At 51.6% G+C, this 9,294-nt stretch overlaps 1 pseudogene; it reads left to right on the forward strand.

Moving 5' to 3' along the window:
• Positions 1 to 1,115: 1,115 nt before the first annotated feature.
• Positions 1,116 to 3,266, forward strand: LOC144153525 (uncharacterized; annotated as a pseudogene).
• The last annotated feature ends 6,028 nt before the right edge of the window (positions 3,267 to 9,294 follow it).

Raw genomic sequence — 9,294 nt, forward strand, 5'->3', positions numbered from 1 at the left:
GCCCTTGTGCCCACTGAAGGAACAGTCAGTGCGAATGTTTTTATCAGCGGGATTCTGAGCGTCAGGACCATATAGCTAAAAAAGTGGTGCATATGCGGCGTATACGCCATCATGCCACGTAACTGCTGCGTGCCTTTATGCACGACAAACGCGAAAAAAGATCCTGGAATCCGCTACCACGAGTTCCCGTGCGATGCTGACCGACGAGCCGTGTGGCTGACCAACATTTCCCGGCAAGGCACCGCGGGAAAAGCAGCGAGATGGGAGCCCAGTGACCGGTCGTTGGTATGTTCTCTTCATTTCAAGCATGAGGATTACAAAAGTACAACAAAATACAAAGTGTTGTTGCCAAGCGCCGTTCCTACAATATTTCCAAACTATCCGGCCTACATGCGGAGAGATGTCGCACCAAAAAAAAGGAAAAAGCCTCGGAGAGATGCTCCGCCGTGTGCGACCGGTGAAGTAGCCGAAGAAGGCGAATTAAGTGGTGGCGCGAACTCGGACCTCGCCGCTCACTTAGAACTCAAAACTTCCGAAACCAATGTAGACTTGTGTGTCGAGACCCTGACAGAAATCAGCGGAGCGGTTACATCATTAGTAGATGGGACGTCGCAAACCGACTTGGATTTTCAGCGCATGACGGAGAACGTGAAGAGAACAATTCACCGTTTTGAGATGAAAGTCTCTCGCCTCAAGCAAACGTTGCAAGCACTACAAGAAAAGCATGACGAAGCGCGCGAGTGCCTGCAACGCTATGACAGCAAAGAAATCCAGCAGTTCCTGAATGTGCTGGAAGCCGCTGAACAAGGTGACAAGAAGGGCTTGTTCATTAAAAATCAAGTTTCGTGCTTCAATGAGAAGAAGCCGACGTACAGTGAGACCGCCATCAGAGAATGCGTCCTTTGGAAGGCATGCTCCAACAAAGGGTACGCTTATGTCCGATCCTGAGGCCTTTTCACGCTGCCCTGTCGTTCGACCCTACAAAAGTATGTGGGCAAGTCTGCAGGAGAAATCGGAGTCACTCCGTTAATTACAGAGCGCCTCCGCGTGGAAGTGTGGAAGTGGAAGGGCTGAGCGTTGAACAATAGCAGTTTTGCTCACTCATCATCGACGAAATGTCGATTCAACAGAAGGTCATCTACGATCGGCAAATCGACAAAATTTTTGGCCTTGTCGACATGGGCTCTGAAGATAGTCCGGAAGAATATTCTACAACAACCCCTCAAGTCGCAAATAGATTGCTCTGTTTCGTTCTCAGAGGCCTCTCCACCAGATATTTCATTCCGGCTGGTTATTTTTTCACTCGATGTTTGAAGGACGACCAGCTCTATTTCATGACGCTCGAGGTAATGAAGGCCATTGAAGAAGCGGGTTTTCGCATAGTGAGAGTTGTGACCGACAATCACCAAACGAACGTTTCTCTCTTCAAGAGCCTTTCGGACGAGGACGCACTTGTCCACGCGGTCCCCCATCCCATGCGTGAAGGCGATCCGCTTTTTCTCTCGTTCGACCCGAATCACCTGATCAAAAATCTGCGCACCAATTTCCTCGAGCAGGAGATTTTGGACGGAGGGCAGCTAATTCAAGGCGGTGTGTACCTGAAGAAACTGTTCAATATGCAAACCCAGCTACTTGTGAAACCAGTCAGATTCCTTACGCGGGCTCATGTGGAACCGAATAACCTGGAGAAAATGAAAGTAGCTAGAGCAACGCAGATCTTCTCAGCTGAAGTGATAGCCACTTTGCAGTTCCTTCAGCAAAACCCAGAGTGCCACTCGGACGCTGAAGATTTTCAGGACAGCCTGCCCACCATTGCTTTCATGAAGATGGTTTCCAAGTGGTACGCCCTTCATGACATTGGTTCGGTGAGACCCCGCCGACGGCAAGAAGAACCATTCTCTACGTCTGACGACGAGCGGCTTTCATGGCTAGAGGTAGATTTCGTCACCTATCTGGAGGACTTCCAGCTCTCCGGTGGCCCATCAAAAAACAGGATGACGAAAGAAACGTACGAGGCGACACTTCTAACCACAAGGTCGACAGTGACAACCGTTGAGTACCTTCTCGATGATGCAAAGTAAGTTTTTTCTCTCATCGTACTTTCTTCTCTTCCTTATTGAACCAAGGTTTTAAAACTGAGTTTTTTTTTTCAAATTTCAACTTCCGCTACGTATTGACCCGTAGCTTCAACAGCGACCCTGTAGAGTCGTTGTTCAGCTGTGTGAGGCAATTCAACGGCGGCAATGACCGGGTGGATGCCAGGACAGCAGTGTTCACCGTGGAGAAGCTCCTAAAGGTATGAAAATCGATAACGGCGTGGCACAAAACACAATCTCACTTCGCGTTTCCTTCCAGGTTGGCATACTGCACGCTGCGAAGAGTGGCAACGCCCCCTCCAGCTCTGAGACCAAGACGCCCCTCAGTCTAGCAGTTCGGGATGACGACCTCGCTGCCCGACCTGCTGTGGTAGAATGGGCTTCGAGAGAGCTTGCAAGCGAGCTGGAGTTCGTGAAATACTCTTCCGAAGCGAAAGCGTACTTCGAGATTTCACCACTCGCCTTTTTGGCTGGCTACATCGTTCGGGCTTGCGAGGAAAAGGTATGGAACTTTGATTTTTTTTTTCAATATCATGCTGTCATTTTGTCCTGCTCTTGTGGCGATCAGACTAATCCTGTCGTCCTTTTCCTATTACTTTCCCTCAGATTAGTTTTAAGCCGTGAAATAAGCTTCACAAAAATGTTGGGCAGTTCAGTTCAGTGCAATTAGCAAAACTCAAGTAATACGAACATTAACTCATGGTGAGGCTGACTAACATTTTGCTTGTATTTGTTTTTTCCATTTGCGATTCTCAGGTGCAGTGCAAAGCATGCAAGGCTCTGCTGCAGGTGCAGAACCCTACTGCAGAACTGTACGGCATGATAAAGCAGCTGGATAATGGCCACCTCAAGTACCCTTCCATTGAAATTATCGGCATCTGCAAGCTAATGTGCACATTCGTCAGCAAAGTCATGAAGTCACCAGAGGTCAGACGGAGCGGTAAATTGTGCAGTCTTCTTCTTTCGGCACTCCTCCCGCACTTCACGCAGTGTTCCGCTTTGACCTGCGACGTGGATGACGCCGACCACACCAAGGAACTTTCCGAAGTTCTTCTCAAAAAACTACTGCGACCTTTGCTCGGCAACTGGGCCGGAAATGTCAATGCAACCGTGGATCGGATTGTAAAGCTAGCCCAAAAGCCCCTGTCCCGAAAGGTGCTGAGACTTTGATGTCACGTGGAATCGCTTTTCATTCAACTTTGTGAAGGGCCATGGGACGATCTCCGAAGTCAAAACAAAGCACATACGTTCCCCTGGATGAATATGGAAACACATGAGAGTTGCGCGTCGTACTGTAAATTGATGAATATTTGTGAATATATTTCCTTAGGGCAATTTTGTGGGGTTTGTATGTGCATTGAAAGATCTGCCTGACATTCGCACGCTCAAAGTTGCTTACTAACTATGGCCCTATTGTTGCTCTGTGTGTGTATATTCAAACTGTGGTGTCAAAATAAAAAAAGTTCCGGCAGAACTATCAAAACAGTATCCCCAAATTTCCCCAAACTACGCGAAATCAAGTCCTGTGTGTCTAATTGTCGTGTTTTATTTAGTGCACAAGGAAAAACGTATACTATCTTAAACATTCAAAAGTTCCTGTATATTGCCGCGAACCATACATTGGGTTTGTTTATTTGTGTTTTGCTTTTACCGCCCGGCTGCGCCGGTCTGCGTTATCTCTACGCCAAGGGAAGCGCGTGTTCCATTCTTTCTTTCTGTGCCGCATGTGTTATCTGTTGTGATAGGGAGAGCATTCCGATCTAACGTGAACATCCCGGAATAATCTTCTTGCATCTACAATGTTCTCGATGCGAATCGACGGTTCCAGAACCACGCGCGCCGAAAGATAAAAAAGCCTGCAGAGCAGACGCCGGGGCATTCGATTCGACGACACTCGCCTGTGCAAGTCACTTCGTTGACCGCTGCTTCGCCGCCTCTGTATTCTTTTGAGTTGTTAGGGGAGCACAAGTTCGCTCCAATAAACGTGTTTCTCATTCAAGACAACTTCATCGTCCTTGTCTTCGTGACATCTGGTGTAGGTGCTGTGCTGGGTACACACCCTTCATGCCCACTACAACCTCTGGAAGCCGCCAAGCCAGTCCAACAAGAGCCAGCCTCCGCGTGCAAGATTTACCACCCGAGTTCGGTCTACTACCGGAGAAGACGAAGAAGAAAGACGTCGCAACCAGCACCATGCTCAACCAAGCCAATCCTCCTGTCGTTCTGCAACAGCCACGGGAACCGCCATCATTCCGAGGAGCCCCCGCAGAAGACCGAGAAGAATGGTTGGAAAAACTGGAGCGCGTCCGGAAATTGAACAGGTGGGACGACGCAGAAACGTTCCGGCACGTTTTCTTTTACTTGGAAGATTTGGCTCGCACTTGGTTCGAGAACCACGAGAGCTCCTTGACAAACTGCGCTCAGTTCAAAAGCGAGTTCACTAAGACCTTCACTGCTGTGGTCAGAAAAGAACGCGCAGCGCTTTTACTCGAAACTCGAACGCAGCACCCTAACGAAGGGGTAGTGATCTTTGTTGAGGAGATGAAGAGGTTGTTTCGACGTGCGGATCCGGAGATGACAGAAGAAAAGAAACTAAGGTTTCTCATGCGAGGGGTAAAGCAGGAGCTTTTTGCTTGCTTTGTCCGCAATCCTCCCAAGACGGTGGCCGAATTCGCGTCTGAGGCGGCCGCGATGGAGAAGACGCTGGAAGTTCGAACGAGGCAGTACGATCGCCCGGTCAACGTGATGGTTTCCGAGACGATCGGTGCCGGGGCTACAAGCTCCGACACACTGCGTGAGTCCATCTGAGCAGTGGTCAGGGAGGAGCTTCGGAAGCTTTTTCCGACGACGCCACAACCTCAAGTTGCTTCCCTGACTGACGTCATCCGCGAAGAGGTTCAACACGATTTGGGGACTTCTATGCCATCCGAGGCACCCCACGAGCTGCAGGCGATGACCTATTCCGCGGCTGTTCGTCGACCCCGCCCTGCTCCATCCCGTCTACAAGAAGCTCCACCGTATCGCCGTCCACTCTCGCCGCCGTCCCCACTCTCGCCGCCGTCGACCGTACCGCCGTACACAGCCCAAACCCAGACGCCGAAGAAGACTGACGTTTGGCGAACGCCAGATCATCGTCCGCTGTGCTACCATTGCGGGGAGGCCGATCACATCTATCGTCGCTGCCCGTACAGGAGACTCGAACTGCGTGGTTTCTCCGTCGACGCCTCACGCCCCCGACCCGGCCAGCGCCCTACTGAGATCGACGAATACCTGTCCAACACCAATTGAGGACCAGCCCGCTCACACCGATCGCCGTCGCCCTACCCATACCAGTCGCCTAACCACCGTAGCAATGCTGATTTCGCACGTGAAAGGTCCCCCAGCCCACGCGGGGGAAACTAAAAGCAGCAGCTTCTGGAGGTGAAGTTGCTCTACGGCGAAATACTGGAAACCCTCCAACGACGCAAGGACGCGCCGAAGACAGTGATTCACGACATGCCCTCATCCCGACGACCCGACCTAGCCCTGACGAGACTCCTGAACACGACGACAGCTACACGGCGCGACGCGTACCCGACCTGACCGAGACGTCCGTTGAGAAGACGACGACAACGACGATGCACAGTGCCCGACCGTCAACACGTACAAGCAGAGATACGACGCCCCGACGAACCCGGAACTCAAGGAAGACTGCATCTGACGTCAAGGTGTCCATCGACGGCTTTGACGTAGTCGCCCTCGTAGACACGGGAGCTGACTATTCGGTAATGAGCGGACCATTTGCGTCTAAACTGAAGAAAGTTATGACCAGATGGGACGGCCCGCATATACGCACAGCAGGAGGCCACCTCGTGACGCCAAGTGGAACGTGCACATCGCGCATCATCATAGACGGCACGACGTACCCTGCCGCGTTCGTCATCTTGCCTAACTGCTCCCGCGACGTAATTCTGGGAATGGACTTTTTGACGGACCACGGCGCAATAATTGATCTGCAGACCAAGTCGATAACTTTTTCCTCCGATCACTCCATGACGCCGGAACCGAACCCCGAACACCGTGTAGCTGTAAGGGTAGCCGATGATCATGTCACCCTGCCACCCCGCGCAAGTTTGATGATCACCGTCTACTGTGAAGGTGCTGCTCCTGACGTTGACGCTATCTGTGGAGAGTGACCAAAGGTTGCTTCTCGACCGCGGTGTGTCTGTCGCAAGAGGCATTGCGCGCTTCAAGGAACACCAATCCCACATTTTGGTTACCAATTTCACCGAGGAGTACCAGCATTTAAACAAGAGCGCGGCAATTGCATTCCTCGAAGAAACGCAAGAAGCAACTGACGTGATCGCGGTCGCCGACTTTGAACGCACCCCTGTAGAAACCTTCAAGCTCCCGCAGCCCTTCGACGTGAAACCGGCGCTACCGCAAGAACAACGGAACAAATTATTGGCTTTGCTGCGTCACTATAGCGAGTGTTTTTCGTCGAGCGCAAAACTACGTCAGACCCCTCTAGCGAAGCACCGAATAATAACCGAAGATGGAGCCCGACCTACCCGACAGTCACCGTACCGCGTCTCTTCACACAAACGGGAAGCCATCCGGACTCAAGTCGACGATATGCTCAGCGACGACATTATACAGCCATCGAAAAGCCCCTGGGCTGCGCCCGTCGTACTCGTAAAGAAAAAAGACGGCCCATTAAGGTTTTGTGTTGACTACCGGCGACTGAACAAAATCACGAAAAAGGACGTGTACCCCCTCCCCCGAATCGACGACGCCCTCGACCACCTCTGCCACGCGAAGTACTTCTCATCGATGGACCTGAAGACGGCTACTGGCAAATTGAAGTGGACGAGAGAGACCGAGAGAAGACTGCATTTATAACCCCAGATGGGGTTATAAATGCAACTGATCGCCGTCCCATCGAGACCATTTCAACAGATTGGAATGGACCTTTTAGGCCCGTTCCCTACGTCGCGATCACAGAACAAGTGGATTGTCGTAGCGACAGACGACATGACGCGCTACGCAGAGACCGCCGCTCTTCCGAGGGGGACTGCACAAGAAGTGGCAAAGTTCTTTATAAGCCAAGTTGTGTTGCGACATGGAGCCCCGGAAGTCCTAATCACAGACCGCGGAACGGCATTTACTGCGGAGCTGATGCAAGGAGTATTACGCTACAGCAACACGGATCACCGAAGAACGACGGCGTACCACCCCCAAACGAACGGACTAACAGAACGTCTGAGCAAGACAATCGCAGATATGCTGTCAATGTACGTTGACGTTTAACATAAGACTTGGGACGAAGCGCTCCCGTATGTCACATTTGCGTACAACACGGCTATCCAGGAGACGACGCAGCTGACGCCGTTCGAGCTTGTCTACGGTAGAAGGCCGACTACGATGCTCGACGCCATGCTTCCGCACGTAGAAGACGACGACCTCAACGCTGACGTCCACGGATATCTTCAACGTGCGGAGGAGGCCCGCCAGCTCGCTCGAGTTCGTATAACGGACCAGCAGCTGGTGGATGCGGGCCGCTACAACCTCCGACGCCGAGACGCCGAGTACCAACCAGGGGATCGTGTGTGGGTTTGGACTCCCATCCGACGACGCGGACTCAGTGAGAAGCTCGTGCGACGCTATTTCGGACCCTACAAGATTCTACGACGTGTTGGCCAACTTACCTACGAAGTGATCCCCGATAGTGACTCCGGCACATCACGACAACGCACGCGGCCTGAAGTCGTCCACGTGGTTCGCCTAAAACCATTCTACGGACGATGACGAACTTTTATTTTCATTTGTTCGGACTGTCGCTTATGTTAGCATCGGGTCGATGCACTCTTAGAGGGGGGGTAATGCCGCGAACCATACATTGGGTTTGTTTATTTGTGTTTTGCTTTTACCGCCCGGCTGCGCCGGTCTGCGTTATCTCTACGCCAAGGGAAGCGCGTGTTCCATTCTTTCTTTCTGTGCCGCATGTGTTATCTGTTGTGATAGGGAGAGCATTCCGATCTAACGTGAACATCCCGGAATAATCTTCTTGCATCTACAATGTTCTCGATGCGAATCGACGGTTCCAGAACCACGCGCGCCGAAAGATAAAAAGCCTGCAGAGCAGACGCCGGGGCATTCGATTCGACGACACTCGCCTGTGCAAGTCACTTCGTTGACCGCTGCTTCGCCGCCTCTGTATTCTTTTGAGTTGTTAGGGGAGCACAAGTTCGCTCCAATAAACGTGTTTCTCATTCAAGACAACTGCATCGTCCTTGTCTTCGTGACAATATACTGACCTGCAGTCACAGCATGCTACCAAAACGCGAATCACTGCCGGTTCTCACGGCACAAAGAGCTGCCAGGCAATGCAAGACACAGCAATGCTAGTAAAGTAGCCGGGCGCGAACGGAATTTTAACTCCCGTTTTGATCAAAACAAGCTCGGCAGCCGTTAATCGTCTCTGGATTTTAACAGGCATAACATGAACACAGACTCATGCCATATCTTGCTTCTCTTGAGCGTAGAACGCCAGTGATAAGCACACACCTCGAAACCACGACCGGCACGAGTGAGCGAAGCAACCCGCCCGAAGGCGGACCAGTCCCGGAATCAGTGGCGCCGCCGCGGCAGCGATGGGTACTAGGCACCCTCACGCACGGCCGGACTGGAGCAGCGGCGAGCGCGCCGCTCGCCGCTGCTCCAGTCTGGCCGTGCCTCACGCCGGTTTGGGAGCACGCGGCAGGCCGCACGTCAGTGCGCCTCCCATCCAGCGGCCGTGCCACTACACCCATCCTACTTCTTGGCTGACAACGCAATGTTTTCTATTAGGCGTGGTTTTCTCTTTAGCCGACGTCAAATTTTTACACCTCCTCACATATTATGCACAATCATCCTGGCCCTATACAGCAACCATCTTCATTGCCTTTTATTTCGTTTCACTTCTGTTTTTACTGACATCATTTAGTATTCACAATCACATCTGAGTCATTAAATAACTTTGTCTTTGGCGCTTTTTGCCCTAGTTGCCTTGCGCCATTTAACACAAACCAACATCATCATCATCATCATCATCATCATCATCATCATCACCGTGTCCGACACGGAAAACTCCCTCTTAGTGATGACCGCCACCAATGCTCGAGAGAAACCAAATTTGCGTATACCTTTCGCCTTAATTCTGTGTCACGTATACGTCTGT

The sequence above is a fragment of the Haemaphysalis longicornis genome, unplaced genomic scaffold (assembly GCF_048455015.1).
Source record: "Haemaphysalis longicornis isolate Haplotype H1 unplaced genomic scaffold, Haemaphysalis longicornis Haplotype H1 scaffold_9, whole genome shotgun sequence".
NCBI lineage: Eukaryota > Metazoa > Arthropoda > Arachnida > Ixodida > Ixodidae > Haemaphysalis > Haemaphysalis longicornis.